The sequence below is a fragment of the Pagrus major genome, chromosome 6, assembly GCF_040436345.1.
Source record: "Pagrus major chromosome 6, Pma_NU_1.0".
NCBI lineage: Eukaryota > Metazoa > Chordata > Actinopteri > Spariformes > Sparidae > Pagrus > Pagrus major.
The window spans coordinates 39,540,109-39,562,322 of NC_133220.1; the positions used below are offsets into that span (position 1 = coordinate 39,540,109).

Genomic DNA, 22,214 nt, shown 5'->3' on the forward strand with positions numbered 1-22,214 from the left:
TAAGACCTTGCACGTTCCATGTCATTAGTTTCAAGGTCCTTCCTTTATCAGCCAGCATCATTATATTGGAGTAGGTCTAGTAACCGATGCATGTAGGGGATGTAACCTATCATTAGGAACCACCTTCGCTGAGCAACAAGCATCATGTACATGGGCAGGAAAAGAATTGGGGAAAAAGAAAAAAGAAAACAATATGACAGGAAAAAAAGATGTGTATACATATTGATACATGGTGCCCGTGAACTGCCGTCACCTGCAGGTGCTCAAAAAGCACCAAACCGAACACACAAAAAACTTGGTCCGTGACTTTGAACAGTCTAACAGCTCGCGAAGAGGGCAGTCATGCAGCTATAATTATGTAGCTAAAAATTAGTAAGGGCTACATCAGTACAAGAGCTGTGTAAGGGTCATAAGCAATAAACAGTCAAATATAACCAAAATACTTGAACAAGTTAGTTTTAAGTATCTCTCCACTCATCTAGTAATGTCTATCTGAGGCATATGTCTCCCCATTAAGCCCTTATCAGCTCTGGGTTGGTCTATAGTGCTAATGGAAATGGTGGGAAGGAACGGAAGAAGACAAAACAAAACAAATGTATTTCTCCACCCCAAAAACAGGTGAAATAATAAGTGGGTGAGTAATAAAATAAAGGTACACCAGTAAGTTCAGGGAGTGACATACATTACAGATATGCTCCCCCTACTATAGCAACTCTAATGCCAACAGTATAGACAAATAACAATCTGAATCAGAGCACAACCAAAAATGATAGGTATAATAAAAGCCATAATGCCTCCATCCAAAATAGTAAATGAAATATCTCTTTCATATTCAGATGTGTTTAACAGTGTAAATGAGAGACGTGTACAGTTCAACTGGATGGTTCTAGGTAACTTAAGGGCAGAATATGAATATGCTTTCACGGGAGCAGAGAGCGAATGAATTCCAGTGCTTTTTTGGGGTCTGTGAACTCACGTCTACCGTCCACCGTCCACCGTCCTCGGGGAGAGCACAGCTGGATACATCACGGAGAACTTGATCCGACGCTCGTGAAGCAGGCATTTGCATTGATTAAAAGCAGCCTGTTTCTCGGTGACAAGTTTGGAGTAGTCAGGAAAGACCATGATGTGATGCTTGTCCCAGTGCACCTTTCCCATCTTCCACGCAGCTTCAGCGATCCGTTCCCTGTCCTGGAATCTCAGGAAACGAGCAAGGATCGGTCTAGGGGGCTGGCCGTCAGGTCTGCATCTGGCAAGGGCGACGTTTCAATCACATTTACGTGTCAGGATCTGGTTATTATAGACAAAGATTCAATATTTAACCGTCATGTATCATCACAGTAGCAGCGTTACATACGTTGGCAGCTGTAAACACTAATAAAAACATTATAAAAGTACATCCGGTGGTTTGGTGCCTACCTGTATACTGAACATGTAAGGAGTAGTTAACGTTTATAATCATCAGAGAACGTTACAGATGTTGTTTTTGGTTCCTATCTGTTTCCTGAATATATTCGTACGTGTGTGAATGTGTAAATGAGAGACATTAACTTATAGCACATTGTGGAAGGAGCTTTCTAAAGTTCACTCCATTCACTTGTATTAGTTCACGGGGCAGATCTGCCTCCTCCAATATGGCGGCGACGTCGACGTACGGTCCAGCGCTCAATGAGGCGTCTATGTATATATGTCTATGGCTCTGCTGCTCAGCTCTGCCAGGAGCATGCGTAAACACAGGGCAACAAGTGCCTTAAAGGGGAAGCATCATCACATTTCTTAAAGGCATTTTTTAAATCATTTCCATTAAATTATTGCCAAATCTGTGTTAAGTGGCTCTTAATGAAATGTATGCATTTTAATCCAAAAACACATTTATGCTTCTTAACAAAATAACCATATTTATGCTCTTAAAATAAATATTTATGTTGTATCTATTTTCCTTCTCTGGGCTGTGGACCATCTTGGATTACACTACTGTGGCGGTAAGTGAAGACCAGTTGTGTTCTACAAAGTGTTTTACCAAAAGAGTGTGTGCGTTTTTCTTTTTAGAAATATTATATCTGTGTTGGATGAACCTGGTAAGCATTGTATTACCTGTTTCACCAACATATTGCATTCCGCACTGTTTATGTAACCAATAAGTGGATTTACCAGGGTTATGGTAGCAGTATACTACCTATCCAGTTTATTCACAACTATTAATTTCTGGACTGAAATGCATCAACTTCATCTTCACAACACTTCATCAACACACAACCACAACTGCATGACCTTAACTCTTTATCACTAGATTGAAATAAAAATAAAAACACAAAATATAGTTCCCTCTTTCTTTCTTTGTGGAAACAAATGATTGTTTACATTTCTGAACAATTCAACACCGGACGGTCTTCAACTCAAAATGAAAGGAATCATCAGTATTTTCACGATCCGCTTCCAAGATTGTAGGTAAGAACCCACAGGGAAGGAGCATGTCACGATGCAGGACCCGTTCTCTGCCCTCTCCATCCTCAGGCTTGACCACATAGACAGGGATACTCTCATCTGGCTGTTTGACAACAACATGAACAGTGGACTCCCACTTGTCTGAGATTTTGTGCTTCTTTCTGAGACTCAGGGTCCTTACAAGGACCCTGTCCCCCACTTCCAAAGGCAGAGCGGTCACTTTAGCATCCCAGTGCCATTTGTTCAACAGCTGCCTTTTCTCAGCATTTCTTGAAGCTAGCTCATATGCATGTCTCAGTCTTTTCTTCAGGTCACGCACATATTGTGAGTGCGTTTTGGGGTTGTGGCCTTGAGGGCTGATGCCCAAACATAGGTCAATGGGAAGACGCGGCTCTCTGCCGAACATGAGAAGAAAAGGAGCTTCCCCAGTCACATCATTTCTTGTACAATTATACGCGTGTACTAGGGGCCTAACATATTTCCTCCATTCCCCCTTCTTTTTCCCATCCAGAGTTCCAAAGAGATCAATCGTTCTGTTGAATCGTTCTACCGGATTCCCTCTTGGGTGGTAGGGTGTTGTGCGAGACTTGGAGATTCCAGCATGCCTACAAAGTTTTGCTACAACTTCTGACTCAAAACAGGCTCCTTGATCACTATGTAGTCTGCAGGGAAAACCATAGTGACTGATGAAGTTCTCCCATAACACTGTGGCAACAGTTTTGGATGTCTGGTCTCTTGTTGGATATGCCTGTGCATATTTTGTATAGTGATCAGTTATGACCAGTACATTTCTAGTGTCTCTTGAGTCAGGTTCTATTGACAGAAAATCTATACAAATCAACTCGAGGGGACCACTGACTTTGATGTTAACCAGTTTTGATGCCTTTTGCACTAGCTTTCCGTCTAACACATCTTTCACAGCTTTTACATTTTGTCTCAATGTACCTAGCCATTATCGGCCAATAGAATCTAGCTCTGGCTAGTTCCAAAGTTCTTTCAATGCCCATATGCCCCACTTCATCATGAACACCTTGTGACTGCTAGGTATGACAAGTTGATGAAAAGCTTCACCTCTTTGGTTGAGAACCCTGCGGCACAACACGCCATCCATCAAGGGTAGTTTTGATCGCTCTCGTAAGAGTAGGGCTACCTCCGGCCTCTCAGTTCTCATATCCATTGTCTCAGTGTCGATCCCACTTTCAAACATGTGAATAATTTGTGCTAAGGCAGCATCCTCTCTGCAAACAATGAGTGAGTGCAATCAAAGTAAGACACTAAGCATTTTTTACAGACAGCATACAGTACCTATACCAAAGACAATGCCGGTGCCTACCTGAGACATGTAGCACACGCTGTTCAAGTTGCATACACCTCCACTTGAAATAAAATGGGGAGGGCTCCGGTTGTTAAGGGGAAGTATTTGATGAAAGCTTCCCATTGGTCCTTAGGTGGGACTTTCACAGATGGAGAACTGCAAGAAAAGAAAAGCACGTGTCGCCATCAGGTAGTTGTGATGTCGGACTGGCACCAATGAATGTCTTTAATATGGAACCATCCAAAGGATATGTGTCGAATCACAAACATGGCATTTTGGCTGAAGAGCTGCCTGATGTTGCATGCAAGGCCACTATTACTATTCCAGCTGATTTATATAACCCTACTGCAGCAGTCTTCATCCATCACAATATTTAAACATTCCACCAAAGAATCACGTATATAAATTCTTGATAGGAATGGCAGTGTTAGCTCTCTGAACAAGTTGGAAACTCTGTTGAAGGTGCCCAGCATAGTCATATCCATCAACGGGCAATACTGGATAATGGGTGACAGGACGCGCAAAGGCAAATTAGGGCTAGCAATGAAGGGAGTGTCAGGGTCAGCATGAAAGATATGTTTTGGCACTGTAGGACATGCAGAAGGAACAATATCAGGGTCAGTGTGACGGACGGTGTTGGGGTCACCATGTGGGACATCACTGGGGTCACCATAAGGGACATCACATGAGTCACCATGAAAGACATCACTGGAATCACCATGAGGGTCATTGTTGGGGTCAGAGTGATGGTCAGAGTCAGGGTTTGAATGGTGGTCAGAGTCAGGGATAGCATCAGAGCCAGTATTATAAAGAAGCACCCTCTGCTTCAAAGGTCCTTGATGTACCTCTAAGTGTTGCTGGTTGATGGCAGATGGCAAACTGAAAAGGTAGAGCAGAGAAAACTTGCTTCATGATAAGGTGTATGCCCACCATTGGCCCCGACCAATCCGCCTATCCCAGACTTTTGGCTCTTTATACTACAAAAATGGCTGAAAACATTTTGTGTTGACACACGAAAAATATAAATAATATAGGTGATGGAGCTTAGCCGCTAGCTAAAACATACAACATTATCCCAACAAACATCTTAATACACAGAATATTTAAACAGATAAGGTGGATGGCTTGGTTTAACAAAGATATTAATTGAACTTTAAAGGTCACAAATAGTGCTGCTTACCTGCAATAGTCACAGTAGAAGTGAGCACGGCATTCTCAAAGGCCCAAAATAACTCTCATGGGTGCCACCTAGTGGCTCAACTTTATACATCAATAAAATGTCAGAATGCAATTACTATTAAATACTTGGTTTCACTAATTTAGTTTACTAATGCACTGAAGCCCATGCCTTTTGCTTTACTTGCAGCTTTATTTGAGAGGTAAAATGATGATAATGCAACACTTTTCTCACTATATGAGCTATTATTACAGTATGAGCTGTTATTACATTATGAGCGGTATCAATAAGGCTCTTAATGTAATAAGTTATTACATTATTACATTATGCGCAAAGCCCTTATTACGTTATACGGGTTAGGGTTAGGGTTTCATTACATTATGAGCCGATTATTACATTATGAACTTTTATTACATTTAAATTATTACATTATGAGCCGTTATTACATTATGAGTTGCTACAGCACCGAAACTGGCAATGTTTACCTTTGGTCTCTGGAGGACGTCCCCGCGGCCTGGCATGTACCAGACGGCAGATTTCGGCCCGCTTACTCCCTGATTTTCTTACAGCTGTGTCGTAGAAGAGAGGGGGAAAAGGAAAACAGAGAGAGAGGGAGAGAAAAGGAAGTTTTAAGTCAGAGTTGTTCATGTTCAATGGTTGCAATATGCCTTGTCTGACGTGTAAGAACAAGTTAACTAACAATACTAGGACTAATAATTACCAGTTACAGGTTACATAAGCAACCTGCTAGTTCCGGTCACTTAATGAGTGAAATTGCCTCAACCCGGTTTAAGAAATGTACACTCACTGATTCCAGAGGTGGTCCAAGTTGGACCTGGCATTGGCCACGGGACCTCCCTTCTTACCAATGAAAAAGCAGCCCTTGTCACCCTGCGCTTGAGCTTGCCTCTTCAGGCAGAGTGGCCTGATGCCCGTGAAGTAGGCATCAAACCACTGTTGGTGGGAAAGGAAATGCCAAGCTGGTTTTTCAAGTCTGCCATCTTGTGGAAATGTTTTTTTGACTCTAATGTTAAAATAAAAACGCTCAACTCACCCTATCCTCTTCTGCACTGATTACCACTGTGTCTTTCCTTGAACTGGAGCAACACCCCGGCACCGACGCTCACCTGCCTGTCGTTCCAGTCAGTCACCTGTGATGGGGGATTATTTTTGTAGGCACACAAACAACTTTCAATGTACGGGAGTCAAAGGTGCAGGGAAACTGAGCCAACATTAGAATAAGCGCACGCTTACCTTGAAATCCACAACTGTGTGTTCCGATTTCCGGTGCGTAATCATCAGGGTCGCCATGCAAAAGTACCGGTAAATCGTCATGCGCTTCTCCGATAACTGCTCGCTACTTTGCAGCTTACGGCAAGCTTCCTCGATCCATTCTTTGGCCTCCTCCAGCAGACCCTGGTGCTCAGACCAGGACTCCTCCTTCCTCTGAGAGCTGACATGCATCACAGGTTCATATAGGAAATGTAGATTTAACACATCAAAAAAGAGTCAGCTTAAATGTCAAATAAATCATAAGCATAACCACCTCCCCTCTGCACCCTGCGGTGTCTTCTCTTCTTCACTGAGCACAAAGAGTCCTTTGCTCCTCATTCATTGCAATCAAGCCTATTCAACACACCTGACTTGGCAGAAACTCACTTGATAGCTACTTCACTTCAATGGTCTCACAACAACTAACACAAAAAGTATCTAGACAAGATTAAATATTTCAACTAACTTTCTTCACAGAATGCCTAAACACCAAGGCTGTGTCCAAATTCAGGGGCTGCATCCTTCAAGGACGCAGCCTTTGCGGCCCACGAAGGCCGGGTCCTTCGGAGAGACCTTGAAGGCCGCGTCCACCATTGTTAAATGGGACGGTCTAGCCTTCGGAGTATTTCCTGGTTGCATCACCAGGTGTTCATGCATTAAAGTCTGTTTTGGTTCAAATCTATCAAACGTGTACATTTATTTGTGTATTTTAACTGAAAGTTGAAATTTGGAGGTTTTATAGTCCCTTGAAGTTTAACATATCTGGCGTTGGATGTTCAAATGACTAAAAGCCGAGTATAAACCCATTACTTAAATTTGAATGTCATGTCTGCGCCACTTGATGTCGCCATTTTCTCTTGCTTCCTCTTCTGTTTCGGGACTGAGCAGCGGTGCACAAAGGATCTTGGGATATAGCAGGCCGCGAAGGATAGTAGCGGTGCGTCCTCCAAAAAGAGGGAAGGGCAGGCTGCATTTGTGGGCCGCATTTGAAGGAGCCTTCGAATTTGGACAGCCTTCACGCAGCGTTGTGACGTAATTGGCCTTCAAACAGGGCCGCCCCTGGCCAAATTGGGGCCCTAAGCAGAATTTTATTTTGAGCCCCCCCCCCCCCCCATTACAAAATGACTGTATCATGAAAGGCCATTTAGGTTTACAACCTTTATTAGTAGGAACAAATCAAATGAACAGCCTCTTTCAACAATGGAACAAGCCTTTTACAGATGCAGGCTGCTTCAGTAGACATGGTGCTTGATGGCCCTTGTGACGTACTGGGCGCTGGCTCCGTGTCACCCTTAGTAACAAACTTAAGCATTGACCCTGTTATGACAAGAAATCCATCATACAAGCAGATTATTAAGATTTGTTTTGGTCTTAATGGTAAATTACACAATGAAATTAATGTAAACACTAGCCTCACAAAGATTAAAATTAATGCAAATAATAATTATATTCAATATGATTTTATTTTATTATACTATTTTAATCCCACAAGGCGGCGCCCAATGAGCATTGTTAGGGGTCGGTGCCTTGCTCAAGGGTACCTCGGCAATGCCCAGGATGTGAACTAGTATTCTCCATTACTAGTTCACATCATACTTTTTTTTTTTTTTGTCTGAGCGGGACTTGAACCGGCCACATCTGAGCCCCCAAGCCAAGTCCCTACGGACTGAGCTATTGCCGCTATTTGATACCTCTATATTTAAATATTTTTATATACTTATTTTTACATTTTGTACTTAGGTTCTATATTCCTATACTGCTGTTTGCTGCTGCAACGCTTTAAATTTCTCCATTGTGGGTCAAATAAAGGATTATCTTAAATTCACCAAGAGATGGCGACATTTTACCTCCATAAAAATAGCCCAAAACTTCTATTGATAGCATAGATTGATAGGCTATAAACCTGAGCCAACATACGACCACCAACTGGTCAATTAACCACTCCTTTTTCAACAGAGGTGAATGTATATGCAGTTAACAAGACATTCAATAAATGATAATCAGGGCCGCTGGAAAATTTAATCTCCAGTCCAGAATTATCCTCTCTTCTGTCTCATGATTAGCAGGCTAGCAGCTGGGGTGTTCCTCCTCTTGTTTTGACTTTGTCTTTCTTTTGCTTTCTCCCGATTCATATTGCCGTTTGGAGGCCATCTCTCCACCTGCATCCAACTGCCTGTCGGCGCATCTGACCGCTGATTGGTCAGATGCTGCGTGCTGTCAATCATTGCGCCAACGTGTGCGGTGTCAGATTACTCGTTTTTTTTTTTTCTCTCCTGCCTCGGGCTGACTTGGTGCTCTACGCGCGCCTCACGGCAGCGATGCGCATCCTTTGCGCATTTGCAGAGAATGTGTCCCCTTGCGCAAAATGGGGCCCCCCATGGATCGTGGGGCCCTACGCACAGCGCGTGTTCTGCGTGTAGGGAGGGGCGGCGCTGCACAAATAAATATTAAAACCAACATTTTTGGAAAATGAACTCATACATACCACTCCGCAAAGCTACGGTGAAGGCCAAGAGAGGCGGCGGAACAACGGCCTGCGCCGCGATTTAATCACCCAGCTACATCAGACACACAAAGAAATAATCAGCTGGGAACTGAGTGACAGAGCCGCGGGACGGCAGACAATTGTGGACTTACTGAAAGGGACAGGCAAGCGCATCCAGGAAGGGCTTCTGGCGGAGCGATGCGTCCCCCCACAGCCGATTGCGCTACAAATAGCGGAGATCGCGTCACCAAAGTGCCCGTGTTACGCACACATGAACAATGGAAGACTAGCAGAGAGCATTACCTGAATGAAGAGGATTGTACACCCGCAACGGCCACGCCGAACCACCGCGATAGACAAGCCACAGCCACCAGAGAGAAGCGGAGGAAAAGGATGAGACAGGTGTGTCTGCACCTCTATATGTAAGGGCGCATTGTGCCGCCCCTCGATCAGGATGCCCAATAAGTTGGCACAGTGCCATATAGTGGCAGGGAGGGAGACGACCTGTCACACGTCTCAGTTATAAAGACATATGCTTTTTTATATACATATATTTTTGTGTGTAAAGTGTATTTAATTTAAAGGGAAACTATAATTTCTTCATGTTTTTTATAAGACTGTTATATGTCAGCCAATTAAAATGACCATATCAGTATAAAAAGCATATACTTTTTATATATGAATATATACAATTATATATAGCTTTTTGTATGTTAATGTTATGTAAACTATGCTTTTTTTGTTTTTTTTAAATAAGATTCTTATATGTCAGCCAATGCAAATTACCATTACAGTTTAAAAAATATATGCTTTTTATGTATTAATTTATAACGTTTAACACAAGTTTCTATAGTCAAAAACATATGAATCACATATTAAAATGACATGACTTCATTTGTTCCTATACTGATACTGTCTTGGATCAAACAAGTTTAAAACTGTCAAGACATGGTTTGCCTGGTCATCGCCCAGAACAACTAATTTCACCATACAGTGATATAAATGCAGTCTGTATAGATCTGTTATGTTGAAAACATGGCTGCAAACTTTCAAGTCAGTAGTCTTTATTAACAGTGGAACATTGCTGGGATTACAGTGCCGACAGCAGTAAACAAACAGCAGTAAACTCTAATCTTAGAGAAGATCGTGTTTTCAAAGATATCCTTTGAATGAACTAGTGGCAAGATAGGAATATGTTTCACAATTTCTTTTGATATTTTCACACACGTGTCATGCCTGGATATAGACATGAAGAGCACATGCTTATTCTACTCCTTCTCTAATATGGGAACGGCGTCACCATCAACTAATTGTTGTCATTACAAACTGGTGTACACACCTAACTGATTTGCCTCTTCACATCTAAAGAAAGGAAATTAAAGGCTTAAAGGGAAATTTTGTTGATTTTCAAACTTTCCCTCTATCTATCCGAGTTAGGGATATAATGTGAAAAACATCTGCAGTTGTTGACGATGTTCTCCGTGTCTCTGGTGCGCAGCTGCAAAATCTGTTGTTCTTCCGCCTCCAGTGACGTCAAATGACGGCGCTGGCCCCAGAGACAGAGAACATTTGCAACAACTGCAGGCATTTTTCACACTATACCCCTAACTCAGATAGATAGAGGTAAGGTTGAAAATCGGCAAAGATCTCTGAGCAAATGCTAGTACTGCCTACTGTGTAGCATGCTTCACTGATGTAATCTACCAGCACATCTACAGTACGCATTACGAGTATGGTGATTTTTTTTTTCCTGCACACTGCATATCTCACAATAAACAGGCACTAAGCAGTGCATAGTATGGTTAAAATGCTGTACATACTTCCAGCAGACAGTAGTCAGTACAAGTATTTGCTCAGGGCCAAGGACTGTGTGATACACTTGTGTAAAACTTAGAGCAAACAAAACAGTTTAATGGAGGGCTGTGGACACAGTAACGTTTTTACTTTTTGACCAGAGCTCAGTAATCTTGGCGTTGATCGTGCTTCCAATGCTGGAGAGCTGGGTCCCTGGCCACCTCTCAAGAGTTGCACCTACATATGAACAAAAATAAACAAAAAACAAAACAGAAAAACAAAAAACAAGAATGCAAAACCTTAGTACAGTAGGCTGAAATCAGGAAATACACAAAAGCGGAGACTATTGAGGAAACACCTATTGAATCCGAGGTGTATACGTGTATATGTAGATATAGGCTATATAATTAACTGTATATATTGTTTTAATTTATTTTCATTCCAAATTCAATTATCTGTATATTTGTACTATGTATGAAGGGGCTACAACTCATTTTGTTTTGCAACCCTGTGTTGTAAAATGACAAATAAATGACCTTGAAAAGCTGAAAACGTACTGTAAATGGCATCCAATTTATTTTTGTCCAGTGGTAGACGAGCATCTGTCTTACAAATACTGTGGCCAAATTTGCATTGAGGGCATAGGCCCATGCAGTTTCTCAACCATGACTCCAGTCCCAGGATGGATCTCAACCTGTTTAGACAAGGACTCAAGGTGAACATTTAAAGTTAGAATATATATGATTTGTTCAGACCAACAGATTTTAGACATTAAAGCACATTAGATCTGCCATACTCATTAAAAGGTCTATTTTATGTGCTGTATTTATTTATTCTTTACAAAAACATTACTTTAGAAGACTGGGAGACAGTCAGTGATGGAGTGACAGATGCAGACGTGGAACTGGTCAGCGTAGATCTTGGCATGGACAGCAGTGAAGCGGCAGATGGAGAACTGGACCTGGACTGCGGACAACCTGGGAGGGCCAGCGGTGGTGTGGTACGCTCCAACCTGGATCTCTTAGGAGATGCAGCCGAATCAATTAAATTCCTCATGCTCTGTAGGAGTCCTGGCACATCTAGACATAGTATATCAAAAACAAACAATTAGTTATCATCACTCTTGTTACGCCCCAGTCTAGGGGTGCCTAGAGCGCAATATGAAAACGGGTCCCCAATCTTCCCCGAGTCCCAAACAGCCACTCACAAGTTTTTATATACAACAGAATAGTTTATTTACAATAACTTAATGGATCAACAACTATAAATATAACTAAGGAAGCAACTTCGGGGTGGACCAAGGCCAAAACAATAACCAAAACACCTCTATCTGGGAAAATAAATCTCTTAGCTCAAAAACCAAAATCACAATAAACTTACCTCCCTCACTAACGAAAAAACAGGAGAAAACACGTTCAAATGAAAGGGCAGTCCACCCTTATGTAGGAACATATCTGTCCATCGCCTCTGCATTACATTGAGGCCCTGTTGTTCTTGTTAACCCTTTTCATCTGGATGAAGATTATTTACATGAAGGAGGCACCTTTCAGGCTGACATCTTATCTCCTGGCAGAGAGGATAGTGTTCTCCTGGACCATAAAGACTTCAAATGAGGACAGTTTTAATTAATTTACAACCCAAAGCCTTTGGATGAACTTTCTCTCCCATTTCTGAACTCTCTTTCCCCTCAAAACAGATAAATCCTGCCCTCACAGGTCAGTCTGAGGAAACATGAAGTTACCTACTCTCTCCACATCAGGAGGGACCGAAGCCATCTGGTTATCAGAGACTGTGTTAATACAATGTCTTTACATTTGCAGATTAAGTAACACGCCTGATCTCTTTCTACCTATTTCTCTCCCTGTCTCTATGACTTCTGATCCACAAACACTCTCCAGAGTGGACACCAGACACCTTCTGCTGAGTTGTTCTATGCTGTTACTCTGTCTTCTGTTATTTACGACCCTTATCTGTGGTCGCATTCCAACCAAATGGTCTCTGTGTTCCTCCAGATTTCAGACCATTTCTAATTAACCATTAAGTTAGGATCTCATTCTCTTAATTCCAACAGATTAAGGATCAGTAAGAGAAGCTCATAAAACTGATCTTTCTCCCGTTTCTCTGTGATGAAATTTGACTGAAATCAAATTTAATGTTTAAATGTGTCTTGTGTTTGGTGGAACCACAGTGCCCTCCAGTGGTGAGTCCTGGTACAGTTGGACGAGAAATATTCTGTTTAATATGTTCATGGTTATAACCAGTAAATGACTCTGATATGTCTTTGTTTTAACAAGTATTAAGCTGAATATGTATAATTAATGTTTAATCACGTCATAATCCTTTTCATGATAGACAAAGTACATCTATTGAGCCATGGTGAGAAACTGTGAAAGGTGAAGCACGGTTTTGAAACGTTTAAAACTATAAGTTTAGTTTAGTGAGTTTCTGTGAATCTTCACACCTCCACTAAATCTTGGAGACAAAGCCGGTAAGCCCCGCCTAGACACGCCTCGATTTGCAAATAATAAAACGGAGAGATCACGTCTCTCGAGTTCAGTTTTTCAGTTTTTAAGGTTCAGTTTTTAGTTTGAATTTTTGTTTTAGTTTAAGTTTTGTTTTAAAGTTTCTTTTGTAACTTATTTTGAAGCTCTTTACTTTACTTTGAAACACGCTCCAAGACAGCGATCTCAACAGAAGTGCTCACACGTTGATTTTTCTCACTTTATATTTTTCGCAGTATTGATTAGCTTCTTTTATTAAGTTTGTACCAGAACGAAGTTCTGTTTTAATTTGTTTTATACAGTTAAGTATCGTAACCTGCTTTTGAAGAAGTGAACTTAATTTAGATTATCTTGCATTAACTAACAACGGAAGATCCGCCTGATCAACGTATCATCCTCAGTTATTTTATTCAAGAAGTTAAATTTAGTTTACAAAGTCAGAGCCTGAAAACCACTCGAAGAAACGAAGAAGAACATCTTTATCACAATCATCATCACGACACTACAGCAACTTGCTGTGTCCGAGACCGTGCAAGCGGTTTCCAACGAAAGACTCTGACAAGCCCCCAGCGCTCGCTAGCGGTACCATCCCGCTGGGCATTGAGCCAAGATCTGCACCGGATCGGTACGGGACCAGCTGCCCTCTTCCTAAGACAAAGGACCGAGGTGCCCAACCGACTGATACCGGACGAGCTGACCCTCGGCCATTGGACCGGGACTGCCAGCTAGAGCCGCAAATCACCCGAGGGAATCCGCTGCCGCGGACTCCGCAGCTCTGCTGAGAAAGTAGGCTCTCCATCACTCACAACAGCTGGATTCACACATGATACATGAGATGGTGTATATGGCTCTGATTAATATCTTTTAGCTTAAGAGAAATTCGTTTAGGGTCTCGTTAGTATTAAAATTACTCACGTAATCTTTAAATGCTTCAACCTAAATCGTAATCTCACCATCAGCCCATATTCCACTAATAACCCATTACTTAGTTATTTCACTTTTCCTGTTACCTGTTGTTATTCATTTAAATTGCCATTTCATTTATTTAACCTGAATTATTTAGTCAATAAACATATTTAACCGTATGTCGTTGTCTGTGCAGGTTTGTTTTTAATGTGGAGAACCGATGGATATGTGTAGAATTCACTACTTCATTTATGAGATTGAATAAATTGATCTGAAATTGATTAAAATTGATACAAGTTAAACTTGTCCAGTCGAATTTGATTAATTACCTCCGGTTTATTCAAATGGACAAAATAACGGAGGTGGTGCCCCATTAACGAGTGTTTTATTAATCGCCAGTGATTAATAAATTACATTTATTATTAGTGTATCTCCTACACTTACTATTTAAACAAACAAAAGAAAAGCTTGTTGATCTCCACCCAAGGCTTTTCCAAACGGACATGTGGTTGGTTAGAAGAGGAGGAGGATGAGGAAGTGCTGTCTCTTCTTGACAGCCGCCATCTTGGCTCCTTATATATTGGGTGTCATCAGCTGCAGCCAATCACAGGTTAGGATCGGATCTCTCTACACCAATCACCTCTTGGGGATGGCACACTCCTATTTGCATATAAAATCAAAACACACACACACAGCAAAACACACAGCAAACGACACAAACTATGACCACAGTCATAACACTCTTCTTTAGGCCAAAGTAGCGTACAACACAGTCAATTCAGCCTACAGTCATTTAGACAAAAAAGTGTAATAGTTGTCTAATGGTTCAATGATTGATATAATGATACCTTGAAGAACCATCTCCTTCAATATAGCATTCTCTGCTTACGTAACCATTCAAAAAGGTTTGTTCCACCTGGTGTCAACTGTCAAAGTGTTATTATGTCACTTTCAATGTCAAATTGACAGAGGCTATGTCAAGTGACATGGTTGTCAGTTGATATACTGATATGTTAGGACACTTTCAGCAGTACACTGGTTGTAACTAAGGGATTAAGCATGTATAAGTTGTGCTTATGCATTAACTTTTAGTCAAGTTAACTTGTGTAGATGGGTGCATGTTTCTGAAACAAGGTTTCACTGCCAACTAACAACTTTCTAGCATTTGTAGTGCGGTATACATGATGAAATGGTGACAAAACTGTTAAAACAAAAGTATGAGCTCTGTTTAAACAAGTTACACTTTAAAACTAGAGTTGACTTGTTTAAATGTTTAAAGTTTCTACTTTAACAGTTTTATTGCTGTGAACACATTCCACCAAGAACATTCCAAACTATTTTATCATTTATACAACACAACAAATGCGAGAAAGTCTTTTGTCAGTTGGCAATGAAAGTTAACACATAAGCTAAAACAGGCTGAATCTCACCCTATTCATAGTTGAACAACTAACAAATTATTTTGAAATGCTGTAAATTAAAGAGGACAATCTGCAATTAAAGCCATAGTAACTCTATCTTACTACTAACAAAGATGACAGTGCCTCTGTAGTGAGGCCACCCTCCTCGTTGTTTCTTCCCATGGCGCCATTCAATAACAGCTGAGTAGTTTTTATCTCGCTGAGCTTCCCAAAATCCTCCCCTTCACTCCACTGCACCACGGCAAACTTCCTCTTCATGTGTCCTGAAGAGATCAAATAAATCAAATCTTTGCTAAGCTTAGCAATCAATAAATAGAGTAGACAGAAAATATGACTAAGCTAAACATCCTTTTTTGGACAAAAACCACTTCAGGTATCTGCAGGTTTAGGCCAGTTAGATTTAGGATTTTTTTGATGCCGCTCAGAATGAAATTTAAGACAAATGTCACATATATCGTGATATACAATTCTGTTGTCTAAATTGATAACACCAAGCACATATTAACCCAAATTTCTTCCTAAATTTGATCCGAAATATTTGAAGGAATATAATTGAAAATTGCATTTTTGGTTTTATATCACACTTTACATTACCACGCAAGTCTTGATTACAAATAGATGAGCACATATTGTGATGTACAGTATATCGCTATTGAGAAAAAGTCCTGATGATTATTGTGATTTTTACTTACAACCAACCAGAGAGGGTCAGGTGGGTCTGGTGTTTGCTATAAACAGACAGTAGAGAGATGCAGGAAGCACATCACTGGCTACAAGATGTTTTTGATCATGGTTATTTTGGCCAAAGGCTGTGCAACCAAATATAGTACATATATAATATAAATAATTATTCTATTTACTGATTTAAAGGGATACATTTAAAGTTTAGAATCAAAAACAAATATTCTGTAATATTGCAGCAAATAGAATAATATTATGTATTATATGCTCAAAACGTTAAGCCTACCCATTGTAATCTATTCATTCCCCATGTTTCTGTCTTGTAAATTGATAATTCCATGGGAAAAATGGATCTAGTTAACAGCTGTGCAGTCCTGATCACCTGCTACCTTACCCATGTTTATAAACAAACACATGTGGCTATGCTTTATACATCTCACAATGCTCTAGTGACAAAACTTAACTTGCATGCAGGCTATATGACTCACCTGTAGCTAGACGAGAGACCCCCTACCAGCCGCTCTATTTTGTTTCTCATCAGATCTGCATTGATCTAAGAAATTATCATTTTCGCTCTTCAATGACGGAATTCTTTAATCCCTGTAGTCTAACGTTAATTACTAGGCTACATGAGTTAACGTATCTGTCCCTGCAAACATAATATGAGGGTTGCGGGTTCCACTTGTGTTATTGGCCTATCATAGAAATCGTATTAAAGCTAATTTATGTTAATGTTACGTTACCTTCTAAAAATGCGCCACTTTGGGTAACGTTAGCTAAAAATGACTGTTAAGCTAGCTAGCTAAGTGAACGCTGAAAATGAATTAACTTTAGCCAGACAGAAAATCAATTGTTACATGAATAAATGTATGTCAAATTTAAGCTAAAACATTGAAATACATATGTTAATTCACTTACCTCTAAATTCACCCAACTGTATGATAGCAAAATCTGGTGGCCGCCATTCGTCTTCATTGAAATTCATTCATTGATTCACGTTAGATAGCGTTGCTTCCCCAGTCGAGTTGACTTACATTAGCTACCCTACAAGACAGTAACGGTAATAGCTATGTCGAAAAGAAAACACAACGTTACTCCCAACACGAAAGAAAAAGATTGGTTGAGAGAAAATGTTCCTAGATGTACTTTGACAAGATGGAAAAAAAGGTTTGTGCTACATCTGTTTCTTAATGCAGGTTATAATTACAGTGATTCTTTCCTAGTTACTTTCGACTGTTTCCTTAGGAAAATCAACAGAACTTTGACTGACACTGAAAAACACACTGACAGCTAGCGAAAGCTGTGTTTGTCTCCAACACAGTCTCCAAACTCTTGGACACTGTTCGCATAGTCTGTCTCCAGTCTGCACGTTTCCAGACTTTTCACTGTGACAACCAAGCTCCTTCGTAATATTATTAACATTAAACTCGCTCCAAACGCTGTTGCATAGCGGACCGAAGCGGAGCTAACTAGTTAGCCAATTTCAAACTGACTTCACATTACTCTTAAGCAACTGTAAATACTATCAAAACGTGGCGACACTTACCTGTGGCTCAGGTGCAGTTGCTGGGTCCCGTATGGTTGGGACTGATACTTTTACCAGGGTCAGTGTCGAGGCAAAGCCAGCTTTGTACTGACCCTCGTTACTGAAGCAGTCCGATGTGAAGTGGTTAGCACACACAGACAAACTTACAGGAACCGTAGCTGGCACGTTGTCTTTAAAAATGAAACGCAACCACTGTCTCTTCTGTTCTGTAACATATTGTGTTCGTAAGCACCAGTGATGATAACTGCGCCTGCAGTAGCTGTGTGACGTCATGACTCATGTATGCTCGCAGCACAGAAGTAAAACAACACAGTTCAGCTCTATGTTCGTGTGCGGTTCTTTCAGCAATACATTACATGGTGTCAGAAGTCTGAAGTGCAGAAAATAAACATTTGTGATGGCGTCCTCACAGTTTGAGCACCCGAGGATCGACTGGGATGCTGCCGACTTATACCAAGTTTACCGAGTTTGAAAGATTCCGAAGTCATGTCACGTTTGTCTTTGATGGTCCGCTCTCGGAGCTAGCAGCTAAACAACAAGCCGGCTGGCTAGGTACGTGGCTTGGGGAGCAGGGCAGGGAAGTGTACAAGACATTCACCTGGGCTGTGGGTGAAAAAGAGGATCCCTCTAAAGTGCTGGATAAGTTTGCAAGCTACATCAGACCAAGAAAGAATAAAAGGATTGCAAGACATCACTTCAAGCAGAGGAAAAAAGGTCAGACTGAAAGTTTTGACAACTTTTTGAAGGATTTGAGACTCATCAGAATCAGAATCAGAAATCAGAATCAGAAACAGATTTATTGCCAAGAAGAATTTTACACCAACAAGGAATTTGTCTAGGTGAATAAGGTGCATACATTGAAGACAATAAACAATAAACAAACAGTGACTATAATAAATATAAAAAAGAAAAAATATTTTTTAAAAATTATGAAAAATAAAAGATGTACAAATTCTGCATTAATGTAATGCAAAGATTTCAAGGGCGGTGATGGGTTTGAGTGCCAGAGTGCAAGAGTCAGTGTCAGTGTCAGTGGGGGTGGGGGTCCCGGGACTTGTTGAGGATCCCAACTGCAAAGGGGAAGAAACTGTTCATATGGCGGGAGGTTTTGGTCCTGATGGACCGCAGCCTCCTGCCAGAGGGGAGGGTGTCAAAAAGGAAAAAAAAATGGACTGTGAATATCCTGATCCGGATGATATATTAATTGATGCAATCATTGCAGGTGTGAGAGAAAAAAGAGTGCAAGAAAGGCTGCTGGATAGAGGTGAGGAGCTGACACTGCCGAAAGCTATTGAAATTTCCCAGCAGTTTGAAATGTCACAAATGAAAATTTTCAAAGAAGCAAAGGTGTCTGTAGTGACTGTGAGACCCAAACATGCAACACCTAATAAGTATATGCACAAAGGACAGACAAAACCCACGCACCAGAAACAAACACCAGATAACAGGCAGAGGAGCTGCACAAGCTGTGGGAAAGATCCAGAGCATAAATGGAGCAAAGGAAAATGCCCAGCAAAGGGATCAGTGTGTTCATACTGCCACAAACCAAATCACTGGGTAGCTGTATGTCGCAAGCGTGCTGTCAGCACAGTGAATATTGAACCAGACCAGGATTCTTCAGAGGAGCAGATACTGAACATCAACCTTGCACAAGATGAGAGATCTGGGGATGATAAATGGACAGTAAACTTGGATATCCTGTCACAGGAAGTATTGTTTAGGATTGACACGGGCGCCAAGTGCAACACCCTAACTCTGGACAGGTACCAGTTGCTCATGCATGAAGGTGAGCTGAAACATTCCAATACTGTCCTACGCTCATACTCAAATCACAAGCTAAAGCCTGTTGCTGCAGTTGATCTTCTGCTAAAGTACAAAAAGTGTGAAGTGAGTGCAGAGTTTGAAATCATGGACATTGCTCAGGACAATGTGCTCAGTTGTGCTACAGTGGAGGCTCTGGGCCTGATTGCTCGTCTTCATTCAGTGCAAAAGACTGTTGAAAGAGACAAAATGTACAGCGTTAATGCCTTTACTCCAACACAGAGTGTATCTACAGGTCTGAATGAGTTTCCAGAGCTGACACGCACCACCGGAACCTTGCCAGGTACATACGCCATCAAGATCGATCTGGACGCCAGGGGTGTGGTCCATCCTGTCCGCCGCCAACCCGCCGCACTTAAAGCAAAGATTATAGAGAGGCTGCGTGAGATGGTGGAAGACGGCTACATTACAAAAGTTGGTCAACCTACTGAGTGGGTGAGTTCAATGGTAGCTGTAGTACGTAATGGCAAGATAAGAATCTGCATTGATCCAAGTGACTTAAAAAAGGTCATAAAGAGAGAGCACCACCCGATGCGCACCATAGAAGAGGTTGTGTCAACAATGCCTGGTGCTAAAGTGTTTTCAGTTCTGGATGCCAAATCAGGATTTCTCCAGATAAAACTGGATGAGGCTTCATCCCACCTCATGACCTTCAACACACCAATCGGGAGGTACCGATGGCTGAGGCTCCCATTTGGACTTAAATGCGCCCCTGAAATCTTTCAACGCATCATAGATGAGTCATAAGTGTCATGGATGACATCCTAGTGGCAGCCCCCTCAGTGGAGGAGCATGACACAATATTGCGCAAAGTAGTTGAGAGCCAACCAACGGTGCCATATGTGGGTCATCTGATAACTGCTGATGGGCTCAAGCCAGACCCAGCTAAAATTAAAGCAGTGCAGCACATGTCGCAACCAACTGACAAACAAGGTGCTCGCCGTTTTCTGGGCTTCGTCACCTACCTCTCAAAGTTCATACCGAACCTCAGTGAAGTGGACGCTCCACTACGTCAACTTCTAAAGAGTGATGTGGAGTTCGCGTGGCAACCACCGCAGCAGAAAGCCTTCGCCAGACTCAAGGAGTTGTGCATGGATCCACCAGTGCTACAGTTTTTCGACCCCGCAAAACCCATGGAAATATTCTGTGATGCCAGCAGTAATGGATTAGGAGCTGTTCTCCTGCAGAATGGGCAGCCCATAGCCTTCTCGTCCAGGTCACTGACTGATGCAGAAACGCGCTATGCGCAAATTGAAAAAGAGATGCTCTCTATTGTCCATGCCTGTGCAAAGTTTCACAACTACATATTCAGCACGCATATCACAGTTTTCAACGACCACAAACCTCTCGAAGACATCTACAAAAAAATCACTTCTGTCCACTCCAATGCGCATCCAGAGGATGCGTCTTCGTCTGCAGTGGTACGACCTGACAGTTAAGTACAGGAGAGGAAAAGACATGGAGTTGCCCGACATGCTGTCCAGAGCACAGCTTTCAGAGTGCACGCCAGAGATCGATGGAGTAGAATGTGTCTCCATGCTCAGCTTTGTCTCAGTCAGCGACCAAAAATACACAGAACTGAAGGAGTGCACATAAGAGGAGCTAAGCCTTCTCCTACAGACAATTCAAAGTGGCTGGCCTGAATGCAGATGAGATGCACCCGTGCCTGTACAGCCGTACTGGGACTCAAGAAGTCAACTGGCTTCGTCTGATGGACTCATTTACAAAGGATTACGCATTGTGGTTCCCCCCACCATGCGGGAGCGTATGCTGAAACTCATTCACCAGTCTCATCTGGGATGGTGAAAAGCAAACAGTGAGCACGTGAAGTGCTTTACTGGCCAGGCATGAGTGCAGAAATTAAGGAGGCGGTCAGAAATTGCAGCAAGTGTGCTGACTTTCAAAACAAACTGCCCAGACATCCCCTGAAACCGACAGAGCTGCCATTTGAAGAGGTGGCATCAGATCTGTTTGAGTTTGATGGAAAACAGTACATTCTGCTTTTGGATTACTACTCAAAGTTCATTGAAGTGGATGAGCTAAAGGACATGAGAAGCCACACCGTCATAGAGACTCTTAAAGCTCAGTTTTCTAGACATGGTATCCCATCCTTGCTCCGGTCAGATAATGGCCGTCAGTACTCCTTAGAGGAGCTCAAAGACTTCTGTGAAAGCTATGGAATAGCACACAAAACATCTTCACCACACACGCCGCACTCAGATGGTGAAGCAGAGCGCGCAGTGCAAACAGTGAAGAAACTTTGGAGTAAAGCAACAGACAAACACCTTGCACTGATGGACTACAGAACTACTCCACATGAGTCAGTAGGTCTGTCACCTGCACAGCTGTTAATGGGCAAGAGACCTCACAATAAGCTACCAGCTGCCATACAGTGCTCCTCAGTCCTACGTGGTGGAGTGTGGAGGCAAGCAGTACTGCCACAACAGCCAACATCTGCACAGAAGCACAGCGGCAGCTAACAGTTCCCACCACTACGTGTGCGATGAACAATGGACTGAACCCCCAAGTCTGCCTGAGAAGGAGACACATCCTTCCTGCCCCCCTGAACTGCCCCACTCACCCCCCAAAGTGCCTGTGGGCCCCACTCAAGCTCAGCCACAGCGCACCACTAGGCTGGGTAGAGTTGTGAAGCCCCTGGATAGACTGACCCTGTAGCTGACTAAAGCTTGACAAGTTATGTTCATACTGAGAAAGTAAGAGCAAGTGAACTTTCCTCCTGGTTATGTGAAAAAAAAAAAGATACAAGAAGTAATTGTATTTCAGTTCTGTTTATTTCTTCCTTGTTATTTTTCTTAAAAGCTGATATTACTGCATATACTGAACAATGCA

The 22,214-nt window shown here is 41.9% G+C and overlaps 2 long non-coding RNA genes across 3 annotated transcripts; both read right to left on the reverse strand.

The window, feature by feature from the left end:
• Window positions 1-1,182: 1,182 nt before the first annotated feature.
• LOC140998586 (uncharacterized) lies at window positions 1,183-6,044 on the reverse strand. Its single transcript, XR_012179443.1, has 4 exons — window positions 5,992-6,044; window positions 3,779-5,891; window positions 3,517-3,683; window positions 1,183-1,290 (listed from the first exon to the last, which is right to left on the reverse strand). It is a non-coding gene; the product is annotated as an uncharacterized lncRNA (long non-coding RNA).
• Window positions 6,045-6,211: 167 nt separating this feature from the next.
• Window positions 6,212-9,046, reverse strand: LOC140998587 (uncharacterized). Of its 2 annotated transcripts, XR_012179445.1 has the most exons (4): window positions 8,998-9,046; window positions 8,847-8,917; window positions 8,695-8,767; window positions 6,212-6,390 (listed from the first exon to the last, which is right to left on the reverse strand). It is a non-coding gene; the product is annotated as an uncharacterized lncRNA (long non-coding RNA). The 2 variants fall into 2 exon arrangements; XR_012179444.1 differs by lacking the exon at window positions 6,212-6,390 and having other exon boundaries at window positions 8,662-8,767.
• Between the last annotated feature and the right edge of the window lie 13,168 nt (window positions 9,047-22,214).